The 18,514-nt window shown below is 57.4% G+C and overlaps 1 long non-coding RNA gene across 1 annotated transcript; it reads left to right on the top strand.

Annotated features, from left to right (window-relative positions):
• The first annotated feature begins 1,615 nt into the window (after positions 1-1,615).
• LOC118472023 (uncharacterized) lies at positions 1,616-18,207 on the top strand. Its single transcript, XR_004849438.1, has 2 exons — positions 1,616-1,890; positions 16,933-18,207. It is a non-coding gene; the product is annotated as an uncharacterized lncRNA (long non-coding RNA).
• The last annotated feature ends 307 nt before the right edge of the window (positions 18,208-18,514 follow it).

The raw sequence follows: 18,514 nt of genomic DNA, 5'->3' as shown, positions 1-18,514 counted from the left end.
GACCTGTCGGTCTCGCAAAACCTCGTGCTAGTTGACCTGCGGGGACCACTGTGCATACTGTCATGTTGGAGGTATACTGTGCAAACTCAACTTAGGTTTTAAAATAAATTGAAACCATATTTTAAACTTGAAAAGGGGAATAGAATATAAAATAAAAACAAGAAAGATAAAATAAAACGAAAAAGAAAGAGAAGAAGAACCCGACCTGTTTTCGGCCTTGTTTTCGGCCCATTAGGCTATCCGCACTCATACAACTCTAAATTTCTACCCTAAAAGGAATATTCTGTTCTTGTTAGCAAAATTCTTTACTCTATAACATAATACTCCGCAGTCATATTTACTCCATATATTAACCCTATACACACGAGCAGCCACTTCATTGAGTTCATCCGCTCACTCAGCTGCACGTGTCCCACGGGTACTGTAGCATGCGCAGACACAGTGCATAGCGCAGACACCGGCCGGGCGCTTGATTTACAGTTCCATGCGTTAAAATAGAGTAGCGTTTACAGTTCTCCACTGCAGCAACTTTTCTTACGCTATCTGGATAGAGTTCTACGTGCAGCGCGCGACTGCGGGCAGCTAGGGCTGGAAACGAGCCGAGCCGAGCTCGGCTCGGCTCGGCTCGCCCATTTCACGAGCTGGGGAGACAGGCTCGGCTCGGCTCGAAGGTGGCTCGCGAGCCGACTCGGCTCGCGAGCCACACCCTGATATATATAATTATATTATTTAGTGAATTATTAGTATATAAATATAAATATATAGATATCATTAATCATTATGAGTAATCTAAATTATTAGTTGTCATATATTTAACATGAAACGTTAAGAAACAAACTGACTATCTATAAAATTACCCAATATCCATCATTATTCTACATATTAAGTAATTTGGCAAAGCTCGCGAGCCGGAACGAGCCGGCTCGGCTCGGCTCGCTAGCGCAACGAGCTCAAAATACTGGCTCGGCTCGGCTCGCTCGAGGCTCGCGAGCCGCTCCGAGCCGAGCCGAGCCGCTCCGAGCTCGAGCCGGCTCGCGAGCCTCGAGCTTATTTTCCAGCCCTACGGGCAGCCTTAAACGATTCACGACCACAAATCAGCGGGCCCATGCGGCAGCCACGTGTCGTGGTGCGTCGACAGGCGAGCTCGACCTGTCGGTCTCGCAAAACTCCGCGCCAGTTGACCTGCGGGGACCATTCCGGCTGATTGGTTGAGTGCCTCTCGCGCGCAGGTCTCCCATGCGCCTGGCTCCTCAGCGACGGTCATCAGCGCCATCTCCACACGTGCAGGCGGGCAGTGAAAAATAGTTCTAGCGTGCACGACCGCATGCTGGCCAGCATCCTCACATCCAAGCAACCAATCAGAATCTCGTGCTTGGTCAAAGCACGCGAGGAGCCTGGTTATCTCTATACAGTCAACCAATCACGTAGATTGTGCATACTCTCGTGCGCTCACGCCGAGTTTGGGCCCTCCTTGTCAAAGTCTTCTTCGCCGCGTCTATGCCGCGTTTCCTAACCGCCCTTCCGCGATCTTCGTGATTGCCTGCTGGCGCAACAAACTCCAGCAGCTCACTCGCGGCCATGCCGAACATAAAGCCTAGCGCGTTTGCCTCAAGCCTTCGTCACGCTACACGGTCCATTCCACAGAGATTGAGAGAGAGATTGAGCTCGCCATTACCAAGAGATAAAAATCGTCGCTGTCGTAGTTCCTCGGCTCCACTGTCGCTGGGAGCCCGCGGTGTGGTCGTGGGTGTCTCCCTGGGGCATCGATTGTGTGCGGGGTGCCACCAAGCGTGTAGACGGCCGGAGCACCTGGAATTCCTCACCTACGCGAACTACCCCCACCAGAGTCCGCCCTGTGCTGTGGCGGGGCACCTCTACACCCCAACTTGGGTAAGGATCCCTACACCCAATTTGTGATCCTCTCTGCTATGTATAGGCTTATCTGTGCCATCGCTAGAACATCAGAGCTCGGGATCGCCTATCTTCGGTGATGGCGTCATCGCCTCATCGGTACGCGTCGACGCGCCTGCGTTGGGGCAGTAGGCGGACCCCACATGTCATTAACTCATGTGGACCCACGTGTAAGTGAGATAGTAATGGTATGGATCCAAAGTGATGATCTTTTAATGATATGGATCCAAATTTCCCTTTTATCAAGGAACAATTGGATCTATACCATTAAAAGATCCAAACTTTAGATATATACCATGGACAAGGGTCCCAATTAGATCAGGAAAGTATGGGTTCGAAGCCTAAATATGTGTCATTGATCGCACTGGGGATGGTCCAGATCAGATCTGGCGTACCCCTTCAATGCATCAAATAAGGGTCATTGATCCGAGATCCGTCGGTTGTGGGTGTGTACCGATTTACCAAGATCATATGTATTCCCGGCCATAGATTTCTAATCGAACGGCTACGAAGCACGCGTACCCCTTCGCCACGGTTAGTGTCGGCGTTTCGACCCCCGGGGGTCCCTGAACCGACGAGTAAATTGTCGCTGCGTGTCCCAGCCCAGATGGGTCGGCGCGAGACGGAACACAAGGGGGGGCAGTAAGGGGAAATTGTGGCCTCGTGTTGTCCTGCGCCCAGGGCGGATGCGCTTGCAGTAGGGGGTTACAAGCGTTCGCGTGGGAGAGAGAGAGAGAGAGCGTGAGCCTGCGCGTCAGTCCGTCCTCCCGCGCGGCCACCTTCTCGTACGAGAGCCCTGGACCTTCCTTTTATAGATGTAAGGAGAGGGCCCAGGTGTACAATGGGAGGTGTAGCAATGTGCTAACGTGTCTAGCAAAGGGGAGCCAGAGCCCTATGTACATGTCGTCGTGGCTGTCGGTGAGGTGTTGCTGCCCTGTTCATGTGATGTCGTGGCCGTCGGAGAAGCGCTTGATCCCTGTGGAAGTACAGCTGTCGGGGCTGTCGGATCCTTGCTGACGTCTCCTTGCTTCCGTAAGGGCTGAGAACCGCCGTCGTCATGGAGCACGTGGGGTGCCATCATTACATGTTTTACCGGGGCGAGCCAGATGGGACGCTGGTCTTGTTCCCCGTAGCCTGAGCTAGCTAGGGGTAGGGTAATGATGGGCCCCCTTGTGACGTGGTCGGTCCGAGCCCGAGGTCGGGCGAGACGGTAACTCCTCCGAGGTTGAGGCTGAGTCCGAGCCCTGGGGTCGAGCGAGGCGAAGACCGTCTTCCGAGGACGAGGTGGAGTCCGAGCCCTGGGGTCGGGCGAGGCGGAGTTCGTTGTCCGAGGTCGAGGTCGAGTCCGAGCCCTGGGGTCGGGCGAGGCGGAGATCGTCTTCCGGAGTCGAGGTTGAGTCTGAGCCCTAGGGTCGGGCGAGGCGGAGACCGTCTTCCGGAGTCGAGGTTGAGTCCGAGCCCTGGGGTCGGGCGAGGCGGAGTCCGTCGTCCGAGGTCGAGGCTGAGTCCGAGCCCTGGGGTTGGGCGAGGCGGAGACCGTCTTCCGGAGTCGAGGTTGAGTTCGAGCCCTGGGGTCGGGCGAGGCGGAGACCGTCTTCCGAGGCCGAGACGGGGGCCGAGCCCTGGGGTCGGGCGAGGCAGAGCTTCCTATGGCGCCCGAGGCTGGACTTAGCTGCTGTCGGCCTCACTCTAGCGAGTGGCACAGCAGTCGGAGCAAGGCAGGCAGCGCTGTTTTCCTGTCAGGTCAGTCAGTGGAGCGGCGAAGTGACTGCGGTCACTTCGGCCTTGTCGACTGAGGAGCGTGCGTCAGGATAAGGTGTCAGGCGATCCTTGCATTGAATGCTCCTGCGATCCGGTCGGCTGGCGAGGCGATCTGGTCAAGGTTGCTTCTCCGCGAAGCCTACCCGAGCCGGGCCTTGGGCGAGTCGAAGGTGTGCCCGTTGCTTGAGGAGACCCTCGGGCGAGGCATAAATCTGCCTTGGTCTACTGTTCCTGCCCGAGGCTGGGCTCGGGCGAGGCGAGATCGTGTCCCTTGAGTGGATGGAGCCTTGACCGCAATCGCGCCCATCAGGCCTTTGCAGCTTTGTGCTGATGGAGGTTACCAGCTGAGATTAGGAGTCTTGGGGTACCTTTAATTATGGTCCCCGACAGTAGCTCCCGAGCCTCGAAGGGAGTGTTAGTACTCGCTTGGAGGCTTTTGTCGCACTTTTTTGCAAGGGGACCAGCCTTTCTCGGTTGCATTTCGTTCCGGTGGGTGCGCGCGAGCGCACCCGCCGGGTGTAGCCCCCAAGGCCTCGGAGGAGTGGTTTGACTCCTTCGAGGTCTTAATGCCTTTCGTGGTGCCTCGGCCGGTCTGGTTGTTCCCTCATGCGAACTGGTCGTTGCCCGGGTGCATAGTCAGGTTCCAAGTTCTCGGGCTGGTATGTTGACGCTGTCAATGGTTTGGCCGGAGCCGGGTTTGCGAGAGCAGCCCCCGAGCCTCCGCACAAAGCGAGAGGACGATCAAGGACTGACTCGGCTTTTATCATACGCCCCTTCGTCGCCTTTCCTCAAGGAGGATGGGGGGAAAGCGCCATGTTGCCCTCGGAGGGCGCCGAACATGGTGTCTCCAGTGAGTTGCTAACGGGTGATCCGAGTGGACGCCCGTGCCCCGTTCGATAAGGGTCGGCTAGTGGCCAGAGGCGCGCTCCAAAAGTACCTGCAGGTGATTTGCCGGACCCGGTCCCGTTTGATAGGGTACGAGGGCTCGATGCCTCCCTCTGATGGGGTTCCGTTACAGAATCGCTCCCGCTGGTCTCGGAAATGTCCTAGGGTACCTCGGGAGCGTAGCCCGAGCCTCGGCCATGTATCAGACATACCCAGAGTCATCCCTCGCTCTGTGTGCTCTGAGACGGCTGTCGAACCCTTAAGGGGCCAGCCTACGAACCCCTGATCAGTAGTGGGCGCAGAGCCCGAGTGGCCTGAGGCGGCTGTCGAACCCTTCCGAGGGGCCAGCCTTCGAACCTCTGACCAGTAGTGGGCGTGGAGCCCGAGTGCTCTGAGGTGGCTATCGAACCCTTCCGGGGGGCCAGCCTTCGAACCTCTGATCAGTAGGAGGGCTCGGGGCCCGCTTCCTTCGCGGAGAAGGATCCCTTTCGGAGTATCCCCTTTCCCGGTCCCTGTAGCAAGAGATAGAAAGGGGAAGAGGAAAAGGATACGAAATTGAACGACGTGGCACACCTTTTTTGACGCGGTCATTATGGCGTAGGTGAAGCGTCGCCCGCTTCGCCTGCCGAAGGTGTCGCCTGTCCTGCCGCAGAGTTAATGCGATGGGACGAGTGGTTCGCGGGGCAGCCGTTGTGCGTGCGCGAGCCGTTCGAGGAACGGAACACGGGCGTGTCATCTTCACGCCATGGGAGAGGGTTCTCTTGTTGTCCCAGGGGGGACGTGAGCCTGCAGACGACTTGACCGCTGCTTCCGCCCGCCTGCCGCTGCCATTACTGCCGGCCCACTTTTGGCCATATCGACCGTCGCGCCTTCTCCCGCGGCGGACTGACCCGTGACCGATGTGCTTGGTTGGCACTGTTGGGCCATGTGCAGGGTTGCCTCGAGTCGTGGCACCGGTTCCGCAGTCGAGGAGGCGCGGTACTGGCGCAAGTGGCGGTGCAGTTTCTTGCACGTAGTAACCGGCACACCGGTTACATGACGTGTGGACCTGGGCCTCCATGCTGGATGCGTCGAAGTCGAAAGGGTGCATCCCCTTGGTGCAGTTGCATGCCGCCTGCATGGCGGTCCGCCCTTTCGCCCGCTGGTTTAGGCGAAGATGGAGGAGTGCTCGTAACCGCTGGGCAGTTACGCGCTCCGCGCGCGGTGGTTTGGCTTCTTCTGTCCTGGGCCAGCTTGCATGACGCGTGGGACCCAACCCCCGTGTCGCAGGGGGAGGACCTTGGAGCGTGTTGGTGAAGACTCAGTCCGCAACGGCTGAGGGCGCAAGTGGGGAGAGTCGCCTTTAAAAAGGGGGCGACCCAATTAGATGGTAGCCATGCCTTCGCACTCCCCTCATGCATTGCGCCCTTCCACCTTCCGAGCCCCCGGATGGGGAGCGCCCGCGTTGCTTCCGTCTTGCTGTCGTTGGAGGAGCGCAACTTCGCAGAAGTTGGTACCTTTCAGCCATCGCTCGGCTTCAAGGATTTTCATCAGGCAGCCCGGCTGCATCCCCTCACCGATGGTCACCCAAGACGGCGACCACCAGTTTGATGGTGGGGAGAAGCAAGCCGAGCTGTGGCCTCTGCCCCGCCCTCAGCTTCAAGGATCTTCATCATCCTTGCTGGGGCGGAGGGCGAGCTGAGCCAGAGCTCTACCTCCCGCACGGGTTCGTGGGCCACCTTCTCCTTCAGCATTCAGGGGAGAGGGCGCTCACTGGCCTAGCGGAAGGGGCGGACTTCGACAACACGGGGCCGAGCGGCCGCAAGCGTCGTCAGCTCCAGCATGCCTGGTTTGCTGGCTCAGCTGGCTCTGGCACGGCTTCCGGTGCCACCTCCCACCGCTGGGCGGAGTGCGGCTATCTGCCCGCCATACGGGCGGCTGTTGCGCTGCGCGCACCAGGGGACCGCCCAAGACGTCGCGTGCTGCTAGGGCGGCGTTCGTGTTCTTGGGCTGTCCTGCCCTTGCTCCGGCACGACGCCTTCGCATGGAGGTCGGTGCTTGCCCGTCCGGGAGGACTTGAGTGGGGATCTGCCGGCAGGCAGGCGGCTGCCGTCGTCAGTGCTGAGGTGGTGGCGGCTGGAGAAGTCCTCGTCGCCGACGAGATCGCCGCTGCCATCCGCGCTCCGGGCCTCGGCTCTTTGGCTTTGATAGCTTGTCCTTGCCCCTCGAGTGGGGACGTGGGCGAGGGCCTTATCGCAGCAGCGTCTGCCCTGAGGTCATCGCTGCTGTTGTTTGGCCGCCCGGAGCGGAGGTCGTTGTCGCTGCTGCCGGAGTGGGCGGTGGCGAGCCACCTGGGATTTTGTCGTCCCGCAGGCCCTCCAATGTGAGGGGTTGTTCGTACCTGCGGGAGTGGAACCGGAGTTCCGTTTGTAATGGCACCTTGAGTGCCGGTGTCTGTTCATTGTGGTTGTCGGGGCCTGAACATGTGTGTATTTGGGCGTAAAGCCGTGTTTCTTCCTCCTTTCGAGCACCAGACTCGCTTGTCGGCTAGCTAAACCGCTTAACCAAGTGTGAGTTGCCTCGTGCGGAAGGTGATGAGTGAGGTATCCGTATCCCGGAGGCGTAGGAGTCCCTCGGCTCGGTTGGCCTTGCCGCCCGAGGCTTCTCTTGCTCAGTGAAGGAACCCTCGACTGCTCTACGATGAGCCAAAGCCGGAGGCAACGGTGTCAGCACGGACGGAGGCAGAGTTGGCTGGAGAAGAAACTTCGCCGGCCCAGGAGCAGGGGACTTCCCAGGCCAAGGAGGCGTAGCAGCGACGGCCGGAGCCTGGCCGGGTCGTCCACTGGCGGGACCAACCCTGGAGTCGGGTTGCCGAGGACATGAGCCGGGCTGGTGTCCCCGGGGGACGGCTGGCTGAGGCTACGGAGCGGCCAGTCCGGCCGTCTGCTCGGGCCGGGTTCCTGGAGGAGACCCCGACGACGATGGCCCAGGCGCGGTGCTGACATCTTCCTTCGAGGTGGAGATCCTCCGACTGTGCCGCCGTCCGAGGCCGGGTCGGATTCCGCCGAAGGTGGAGTCGACGCCGAGGGTGTTGCTGCCCCCCTATTGATGTCTGAACCTGCAGGAACAGTTTATCTGTAGTGTGCGTATGTTTTTTGCGGCCGCCGAGGCCCAAACATACCGTCGTCGTGTTGTAAAGCTGCGTTTCTTTTCCCCTTGTTTCGAATATTAGGACTTGTTCGTCGGTAACAGAATTGTTTATCCGAGCGAGAGTTACTTATTGCGGAAGGTGATGAGTGAGGTATCCGTATCCCGGAGGCGTAGGAGTCCTTCGGCTCGGTCGGCCTTACCGCTTACGCGTACTCTTACTCGTCCGTAGGATTCTGTTATCGATATAGTCAAGAAAGCACGAAAAATCGTTTTGGCAGAAAAGTTTTCGAGCGTTACGACTTGTTCGGCCAGCGGAATCGCTTATCCGAGCGTGAGTTACTTATCGCAGAAGGTGATGAGTGAGGTATCCGTATCCCGGAGGCGTAGGAGTCCCTCGGCTCGGTCGGCCTTTCCGCTTACGTGTACTTCGTCGTTTTCAGGATCCCACTATCGAAGTAGTCGAAAAGCACGAAAGATGTTCTGGCAGAAAGACTTTTTCCGAGGAAAATTTTGATGCAGAGGGGGTTCCCCCCTTCTAGCCCCCGAGGGAGGGTCGGGCTTTGCCGAGGCAAGGCTGACCCTTCCTTGATGGTTAGACTTTATTTGTGTATGTAAACGGGGTATATGAACGACTTGAAAACATCTTAAGGGTAGAAGCGACGTAGCTGTCGGATGTTCCAAGCGTTGCTGTAGACCTCGCCTTGACTGTTGGCCAGCTTGTATGTTCCGAGCTTCAAAATCTTGGTGATGATGAATGGCCCTTCCCAGGGAGGCGTGAGCTTGTGACGCCCTCGGGTGTCTTGTCGTAGCCGAAGCACCAAGTTGCCCACCTGGAGGTCTCGGGACCGAACCCCTCGGGCGTGGTAGCGTCGCAGGGACTGCTGATACCTTGCCGAGTGTAGTAAGGCCATGTCCCGAGCCTCTTCCAACTGGTCCAGTGAGTCTTCTCGGTTGGTCCGGTTGCTTCGGTCGTCTTACGCCCTCGTCCTCGGGGATCCGTATTCTAAGTCTGTGGGCAAGATAGCCTCGTCCCCATAGACTAGAAAGAACGGCATGAAGCTCGTGCCTCGGCTTGGCGTCGTTCTCAGACTCCAGACCACCGAGGGGAGTTCCTTCATCCATCGCCTGCCGAATTTGTTGAGGTCGTTGTAGATCTGTGGCTTGAGTCCTTGCAGAACCATGCCGTTGGCACGCTCTACCTGCCCATTCGTCATGGGGTGAGCTACGGCGGCCCAGTCCACCCGGATGTGGTGGTCCTCGCAGAAGTCCAGGAACTTTCTGCCAGTGAACTGGGTGTCGTTGTCGGTGATGATGGAGTTCGGGACCCCAAAGCGATGGATGATGTTGGTGAAGAACGCCACCGCCTGTTTGGACCTGATGCTGTTTAGGGGTCTGACCTCGATCCACTTGGAGAATTTGTCGATGGCGACCAGCAGGTGCGTGTAGCCCCCGGGTGCCTTCTGCAAGGGACCGACGAGGTCCAGACCCCACACAGCAAACGAACAGGTGATGGGTATTGTTTGCAGGGCCTGAGCGGGTAGGTGCGTCTGCCTTGCGTAGAATTGACACCCTTGACAGGTGCGTACAATCCTAGTGGCGTCGGCCACCGCGGTTGGCCAGTAAAAACCTTGTCGAAAGGCGTTCCCAACAAGGGCTCGAGGCGCTGCGTGATGACCGCAAGCCCCCGAGTGTATTTCTTGCAATAGTTCCTGACCTTCGGCGATGGATATGCATCGCTGGAGGATGCCTGAGGGGCTGTGGTGATAGAGCTCCTTTCCGTCACCCAGCAAGATGAACGACTTGGCGTGCCGCGCCAGTCGCCGAGCTTCGGCTCTGTCGAGGGGTAGCTCTCCTCGGTGGAGATATTGCAGGTATGGGGTCTGCCAGTTTCGATTAGGCAGGACCTCATCCCGCTCTTCCTCAACATGCAGTGCCTCACCCTCGGGGGCCGAGGGTGCCTCGGACTGAGCCGAGGCCTCCTCAGGCTCGGGCGTGTCGTCGGTCTTGACGGAGGGTTGATGTAGGTCTCGGGAGAAGACGTCTGGAGGAACCGTTGTCCGCCCCGAGGCTATCTTAGCCAGCTCGTCCGTAGTCTCGTTGTATCGTCGAGCGATGTGGTTGAGCTCGAGCCCGTAGAACTTGTCCTCCAAGCGCCGAACCTCATCGCAGTAGGCTTCCATCTTCGGGTCGCGGCAGTGGGAGTTCTTCATGACTTGGTCGATGACAAGCTGCGAGTCACCACGAGCGTCGAGGCACCGGACCCCTAGCTCGATGGCGATGCGCAACCCGTTAACCAGAGCCTCGTACTCGACCACGTTGTTGGACGCCGGGAAATGGAGGCGCAGCACGTAGCGGAGGTGCTTCCCGAGGGGTGAGATGAAGAGTAGGCCCGCGCCCGCTCCTGTTTTCATCAGCGACCCGTCGAAAAACATGGTCCAAAGTTCCGGTTGGATCGGAGCTGCTGGAAGCTGGGTGTCGACCCATTCAGCCATAAAGTCCGCCAAGACTTGGGACTTGATGGCCTTCTGAGGGGCGAACGAGATTGTCTCGCCCATGATCTCCACCGCCCACTTTGCAATCCTACCCGGGGCCTCTCGGCACCGGATGATCTCTCCCAGGGGGAAGGATGACACCACAGTCACCGGATGAGACTCGAAGTAGTGTTGCAACTTTCGCCGCGCCAGAATTATCGCGTACAGTAGCTTCTAGATTTGCGGGTAGTGGTTTTTGGTCTCGGACAGTACTTCACTGATGAAGTAGACCGGCCTCTGGACGGGCAATGCGTGCCCCTCTTCTCGTCTCTCGACCACGATCGCGCGCTGACCACCTGAGTGGTAGTGGCGACGTAGATCAAGAGGGCTTCTCCGGCAGCGGGGGCACCAAGATGGGCGCGTTTGTAAGGAGCGCCTTTAGGTTCCCGAGGGCTTCCTCGGCCTCGGGGGTCCAAGTGAGGCGCTCGGTCTTCCTTAAGAGGCGGTACAGAGGTAGGCCTCTTTCGCCGAGGCGCAAGATGAAACGGCTCAGAGCCGCAAGGCATCCCATGACCCTCTGTACTCCTTTCAAGTCCTTGATGGGCCCCATGTTGGTGATGGCCTCGATTTTCTTCGGGTTGGCCTCGATGCCCCGCTCGGAGACGATGAACCCCAGGAGCATGCCTCGGGGGACTCCAAAGACACACTTCTCGGGATTGAGTTTTACGCCTTTCGCCTTGAGACACTTGAATGTCATTTCAAGGTCAGAGAGGAGGTCGGAGGCTTTCCTCGTCTTGACTACGATGTCATCGACGTAAGCCTCAACCGTTCGACCAATGTGCTCTCCGAACACGTGGTTCATGCACCTTTGGTATGTCGCACCCGCATTCCTCAAACCGAATGGCATAGTAACATAGCAGTACATGCCAAAAGGTGTGATGAAAGAAGTCGCGAGCTGGTCGGACTCTTTCATCCTGATTTGGTGATACCCTGAGTAGGCATCGAGGAACGACAGGGTTTCGCACCCAGCAGTAGAATCCACGATTTGATCGATGCAAGGCAGAGGGTAGGGAACCTTCGGACATGCTTTGTTTAGACCAGTGTAGTCTACACACATCCGCCATTTCCCGCCTTTCTTTCTCACAAGCATAGGGTTGGTTAGCCATTCGGGATGGAATACCTCTTTGATGAACCCTATAGCCATCAGCTTGTGGATCTCCTCGCCTATGGCTCTGCGCTTTTCTTCGTCGAATCGGCGCAGAGGCTGCTTCACGGGTCGGGCTCCAGCTCGGATATCCAGCGAGTGCTCGGAGACATCCCTCGGTATGCCAGGCATGTTTGAGGGACTCCACACAAAAACTTCGGCGTTCGCGTGGAGAAAGTCGACGAGCACTGCTTCCTATTTGGGGTCGATCTCGGAGCCGATCCGGATCTGCTTGGAGGCATCGTTGCTGGGGTTGAGAGGGACGGACTTAACCGCCTCTGCTGGCTCAAAGTTGCCGGCGTGGCGCTTCGCATCTGGCGCCTCCTTGGAGAGGCTCTCTAGGTCGGCGATGAGGGCCTCAGATTTGGCGAGGGCCTCGGCGTACTCCACGCACTCCACGTCGCATTCGTACGCGTGTCGGTACGTGGAGCCGACGGTGATGACCCCGTTGGGGCCCGACATCTTGAGCTTGAGGTAGGTGTAGTTGGGGACGACCATGAACTTGGCGTAGCATGGTCTCCCCAGCACTGCGTGGTAGGTTCCTCGGAACCCGACCACCTCAAACGTGAGGGTTTCCTTTCAGAAGTTGGAGGGAGTCCCGAAACAGATGGGTAGATCGAGGTGCTCAAGGGGTTGGACGCGTTTCCCGGGGATGATCCCGTGAAAGGGTGTCGTGCCGGCCCGGATCGTGGACAGATCGATCTGCAGGAGCTCGAGGGTCTCGGCGTAGATGATGTTGAGGCTGCTGCCTCCGTCCATGAGGACCTTGGTAAGCCTGACGTTGCCGATGACGGGGTCAACAACGAGCGGGTACTTCCCCGGGCTCGGCACGCGGTCGGGGTGGTCGCCCTGGTCAAAGGTGATGGGCTTGTCGGACCAGTCTAGGTAGACTAGCGCCGCCACCATCACCGAGCAGACCTCCCGGTGCTCTTGCTTGCGGTGCCGAGCCGAGGCGTTCGCCACTTGCCCACCGTAGATCATGAAGTAGTCGTGGACCTCGGGGAACTCCTCTGCCTTGTGATCCTCCTTCTTGTCGTTGTTGTGGGCTCTGCCACCTTCCGCCGGGGGCCCGACTTTGTTGAAGTAGCGCCGAAGCATGATGCACTCCTCAAGGTTGTGCTTGACGGGACCCTGATGATAGGGGCACGACTCCTTGAGCATCTTGTCGAACAGGTTGGCGCCTCCGGGAGGCTTTCGAGGGTTCCTGTGCTCGGCGGCGGCGACAAGGTCTGCGTCGGCGGCGTCGCGTTTCGCTTGCGACTTCTTCTTGCCCTTCTTCTTCGTGCCGCACTGAGCGGACGCCTCGGGGACGTCTTCCGGCTGGCGCCCCTGGGGCTGCTTGTCCTTCCAGAAGATGGCCTCGACCGCCTCCTGACCAGAGGCGAATTTGGTGGCGATATCCATCAGCTCGCTCGCCCTAGTGGGAGTCTTGCGACCCAGCTTGCTCACCAGGTCGCGACAAGTGGTGCCGGCGAGGAACGCGCCGATGACGTCCGAGTCGGTGATGTTGGGCAGCTCGGTGCGCTGCTTCGAAAATCGCCGGATGTAGTCCCAGAGGGATTCTCCCGGCTGCTGGCGACAGCTTCGGAGATCCCAAGAGTTCCCAGGGCGCACGTATGTGCCCTGGAAGTTGCCGGCGAAGACTTTGACCAGGTCGTCCTAGTTGGAGATCTGCGCAGGAGGCAGATGCTCTAGCCAGGCTCGGGCGGCGTCGGAGAGGAACAGGGGAAGGTTGCGGATGATGAGGTTGTCATCGTCTGTTCCACCCAGCTGGCAGGCCAGCCGGTAGTCCGCGAGCCACAGTTCCGGCCTTGTCTCCCCCGAGTACTTGGTGATGGTAGTCGGGGTTCGGAACCGGGTTGGGAACATCGCCCGTCGTATGGCCAGGCTGCAAGCTTGTGGACCAGGTGGTTCGGGCGAGGGGCTCCGATCCTCCCCGTTGTCGTAGCGTCCCCCACGCCTGGGGTGGTAACCTCGGCGCACCTTCTCGTTGAGGTGGGATCGACGGTCGCGGCGGTGGTGCTCGTTGCCGAGGCGACCCGGGGCCGCAGGTGCCGTGTCCCGCGTGCGCCCGGTGTGGACCGAGGCTTCCCGCATGAATCGGGAAGTCACGGCGCGATGCTCCGGGGAGTACCCCTGCCTTCGGGAGGCAAAGCTTTCGGCCCGTCGGACCGCGACATCCTCCAGGAGATTCTTGAGCTCTCCCTGGATACGCCGCCCCTCGGTGGTGGATGGTTCCGGCATCGCTCGGAGTAGTATTGCTGCTGCTGCCAGGTTCTGGCCGACCCCACTGGAAGCCGGGGGCAGCCTTGCCCTGGCATTGTCGGTGATGCGGTGCTGGACGTCCTGGACCAGATGACGCGCTTCTCCGGCCGGTGCTCGGCCCGCCCACTCCTGCCCGATAATTTGCCGGAGCTGCACAAGTTGTCCTGCTTCCTCGTCGAGCCTGGCCTGCATCTCGCGGATTTGCTCGAGCTGTGCGTCCTGACCCCCCGCAGGGACCGGGACCACAGCTAGCTCCCAAAGGATGTCAACGCGAGGCGCAGGACTAGGGGGATCGCCGTCCTCCAGCATACCAAGGTGGTTGCCTTCGTCGAGACCCCCTAGATCGATGTGGAAACATTCGCGACTTGGGCCACAGTCCTCGTCGCCGAGGCTGTGGCTACTATCGGAGCAATCGGAGAGGCAGTAGTCACATGCGGTCATGAAGTCCTGCATGGCACTGGGGTTACCGAGCCCAGAGAAATCCCAACCAGAGTCGGGCTCGTCATCTTCCTCGGAACCCGGGGGCCCGTAGGTCGAGACGGCCGTCAGTCGGTCCCAGGTTGACCGCATATGGTACCCCAGAAGGTTTGGATATGCCTTTGTGAAAGCGTCCACCGAAGCGGGATCGCTCGGTGGGTCGAAGCTGAATCTAAAAGGCAGGATGGGAAACAGACGGTACCTCTTGATCGACGGATGGTGACGAAGTCGCGTCAGGGATGGACTGCACCGTCATCTCAGGTACGAGGCTAACGCCCAACAAGTCCTTCGCGAGCGTGCTGGCATCGTTCGTCTGCTTGGGGTTGGCGTGTTGCGGGGAGACGATGCTCGTCTTCGTCTCAGACGTGAGGTCAACGCCCGACGTGTCCCCCGTTGGGGCGCCGGCGCCGTCGACTCGCTCGACAGCCGACGAGGTGTCGCCTCCTGCTTGGCCATGGTTGCCCCGCCTCCTTCTCCGTCGGCGGGGAAGGTGATGGGACAGACCCGGATGTTGCTCTTCCGCCACGTGGGGAAGACGTCGTCGATTCCGCCGCCGGCGGGCGGGCTGACGGCTGTCATTGTCGTTGTCGCGCGGCGGAGGAAGGAGTATCATGTCGTAGCTGCCGTCGAGGGACATGAACTCAAGACTCCCGAAACGGAGTATCGTCCCGGGTTGGAGAGGTTGCTGGAGACTACCCATCTGGAGCTTGACGGGAAGTTGTTCGTCAACACGCAGCAGGCCCCTACCTGGCGCACCAACTGTCGACGTTTTGACCCCGGGGGGTCCCTGGACCGATGAGTAAATTGTCGCTGCATGTCCCAGCCCAGATGGGTCGGCGCGAGACGGAACAGAAGGGGGAAAACAGTAAGGGGAAACCGCGGCCTCGTGTTGTCCTGCGCCCAGGGCGGATGCGCTTGCAGTAGGGGGTTACAAGCGTTCGCGTGGGAGAGAGAGAGAGAGAGAGAGCGTGAGCCTGTGCGTCAGCCCGTCCTCCCACGCGGCCACCTTCTCGTATGAGAGCCCTGGACCTTCCTTTTATAGATGTAAGGAGAGGGCCCAGGTGTACAATGGGGGGTGTAGCAATGTGCTAACGTGTCTAGCAAAGGGGAGCCAGAGCCCTATGTACATGTCGTCGTGGATGTCGGAGACGTGTTGATGCCCTGTTCATGTGATGCCGTGGCCGTCGGAGGAGCGCTTGAGCCCTATGGAAGTACAGCTGTCGGGGCTGTCGGATCCTTGCTGACGTCTCCTTGCTTCCGTAAGGACTGAGAACCGCCGTCGTCATGGAGCACGTGGGGTGCCATCATTACCTGTTTTACCGGGGCGAGCCAGATGGGACGCCGGTCTTGTTCCCCGTAGCCTGAGCTAGATAGGGGTAGGGTAATGATGGGCCCCCTTGTGACGTGGTCGGTCCGAGCCTGAGGTCGGGCGAGGCGGTAACTCCTCTGAGGTTGAGGCTGAGTCCGAGCCCTGGGGTCGGGCGAGGCGGAGATCGTCTTTCGAGGACGAGGTGGAGTCCGAGCCCTGGGGTCGAGCGAGGCGGAGTTCGTCGTCCGAGGTCGAGGTCGAGTCCGAGCCCTGGGGTCGGGCGAGGCGGAGACCGTCTTCCAGAGTCGAGGTTGAGTCCGAGCCCTGGGGTCGGGCGAGGCAGAGACCGTCTTCCGGAGTCGAGGTTGAGTCCGAGCCCTGCGGTCGGGCGAGGCGGAGTCCGTCGTCCGAGGTCGAGGCTGAGTCCGAGCCCTGGGGTCGGGCGAGGCGGAGACCGTCTTCCGGAGTCGAGGTTGAGTCCGAGCCCTGGGGTCGGGCGAGGCGGAGTCCGTCGTCCGAGGTCGAGGCTGAGTCTGAGCCCTTGGGTCGGGCGAGGCGGAGACCGTCTTCCGGAGTCGAGGTTGAGTCCGAGCCCTAGGGTCGGGCGAGGCGGAGACCGTCTTTCGAGGCCGAGACGGGGGCCGAGCCCTAAGGTCGGGCGAGGCGGAGCTTCCTATGGCGCCCGAGGCTGGACTTAGCTGCTGTCGGCCTCACTCTGGCGAGTGGCACAGCAGTCGGAGCAGGGCAGGCGACACTGTTTTCCTGTCAGGTCAGTCAGTGGAGCGGCGAAGTGACTGCGGTCACTTCGGCCTTGTCGACTGAGGAGCGTGCGTCAGGATAAGGTGTCAGGCGATCCTTGCATTGAATGCTCCTGCGATCCGGTCGGCTGGCGAGGCGATCTGGTCAAGGTTGCTTCTCCGCGAAGCTTGCCCGAGCCGAGCCTTGGGCGAGTCGAAGGTGCGCCCATTGCTTGAGGACACCCTCGGGCGAGGCGTGAATCTGCCTTGGTCTACTGTTCCTGCTCGAGGCTGGGCTCGGGCGAGGCGAGATCGTGTCCCTTGAGTGGACGGAGCCTTGACCGGAATCGCGCCCATCAGGCCTTTGTAGCTTTGTGCTGATGGGGGTTACCAGCTGAGATTAGGAGTCTTGGGGGTACCCCTAATTATGGTCCCCGACAGTTAGTTTGCTTAAGTGCCCGTGAAGAAACGAGAAATTAACCCACAGTCCACTCATATGTAAAGAATCTCACCAATAAGTCCTGGAATTTTGCACCAAACACCCTACACTCTTAAATATTTGAACCCGCAGTCTATAATCTTTGTTTAAAATAAAAAAGCTAGAAAATGATTTATAGAATAGAAATAAATGTAATAATCTTAGATAATTTATAACTTGCATGTTTTAACTCTGAAATTAGTGGTTCTCGAACCTCGGCTTCATGTAGAATATTATTGTGTAGTTTATTCTATTGTTTTGTGTGATGTTAATTTTTTCCTATACAATGTTTGTTTGTCGAGTAGACGAGCAAGGGACCGATGACCCGAAGCATCGCAAGTTAAAGATTCTGAGAAGGAGCTCGCAGAAGGCAAGTTGTGCCATTGATCACATTCTTTAACCTAATAATGTTCTTGTTTCTGGTAATCATCGTAACATGCTTAGGTTAAGTTGACGGGACCTAATAGTTTACCTAGCTTTGTTTACCACACACCTTGCATACAAATGAATTATTGGGTAGTCTTGCTATTGCTCTACCTGTTTTTTAAGTTAATGTTACTTATGATTCATGCACATGTTCCGATATGAATTATTATTGTTGGCTTTATTATGGTACATTTTAAGATTATTTTGTTAATTGGAACATGGAGCGACCACTGAGACAATAGTGCACCCAAAAGAACTATATGGATCTGGTCTTGGCCAATTAATTAGGAAAGCTAGTGTGGGTTAATCTTTTCTCGAAAGGGGCAAGCGATGAGTGCATCTCTGCAAAGTATAGGGAGGTCCTCGGGTCGAACGGTCCATAATAGCTTTTCGGACGAGAGATTCCTATACTTTATTCTTCCTGAATCTATATCAGGATTTCTCATGCTAGTGGGGCTTTGTAAAGGCCTCGTAGTAAGCCCTTGCCTACTCACCATGGTAGTGTTTAAGGATTTGCATAACCCGAGGTATATAAAGGATCACGAATTGTGGGTAAAGATGTGCCACCTCCGCACAGTGTAAAACTGATATATTAGTCGTGCTCCCGGTCATGAGCGGCTCGGACCCTCACATGAGTAACTTATGGAATGAAAACTTAACATGTCATGCTTTGCATTGTGGGATATATTATTCATCATGATCAATTATTTAATTAGATTGATATATACTTATACTTAGTAATTGCTAATAAAATTTTGACCAACTTCTTTAAAAGCAATGCTCAGCGTATGACCGTATGGGAGCTCATGCACATGAGCCCACACCGTAAGTGAGCTCCTACACATTATTCCCCATAGTTATTGAGCGATGGCTGTATGAGAGCTCACACCTGCTATAATCACACAAGGTGAAGAGCAGGTACCATCGAAGGAGGAGTACTACGATGAGTTTGATGAGATCTAGGCGTATCGTCTCCCAGTCGACTATGGCGTCGTGGAGATAGTTATCTTAGTTCAATTTATTTATTTATTTATTTTGTAACACATTCTCGTTATGTAATAAAGATTATGACATTCGTCTCTATACACTGAGTTATTGTATGTGTGAACCTTTATTTGGCGCACGTATGAAACGTATCCGGGTTTGCCCTTAAATTCGGGTGTGACAGTTTTCCTTATTATAAATATGTATGTGTTGCTGTTGAATAATACACACTTATGCATGTTGTAGGGTTTCTTCATAAGATGAAGAGAAACAACGAGGAATAAAAACCTTATTCATTTATTTATTATATTAATCTTCTTCTTTTATATAAGTTTTTTATTGATTTATTGCCACACACACATACATGCATTGTTGTCGGCTAAGCTGCCAGACAGAGAGACAGACAGCCAGACAGACAAACATGCATTTTTCATGGCATTCTCCATGCTTGCATTGATGGTCGAGCACCACCAGCAA

This window comes from Zea mays, chromosome 5 (assembly GCF_902167145.1).
Source record: "Zea mays cultivar B73 chromosome 5, Zm-B73-REFERENCE-NAM-5.0, whole genome shotgun sequence".
Classification (NCBI taxonomy): Eukaryota; Viridiplantae; Streptophyta; class Magnoliopsida; order Poales; family Poaceae; genus Zea; species Zea mays.
Note: the sequence above shows the minus strand (reverse complement) of the source record. Positions and strands in the feature narration are given on the sequence as shown.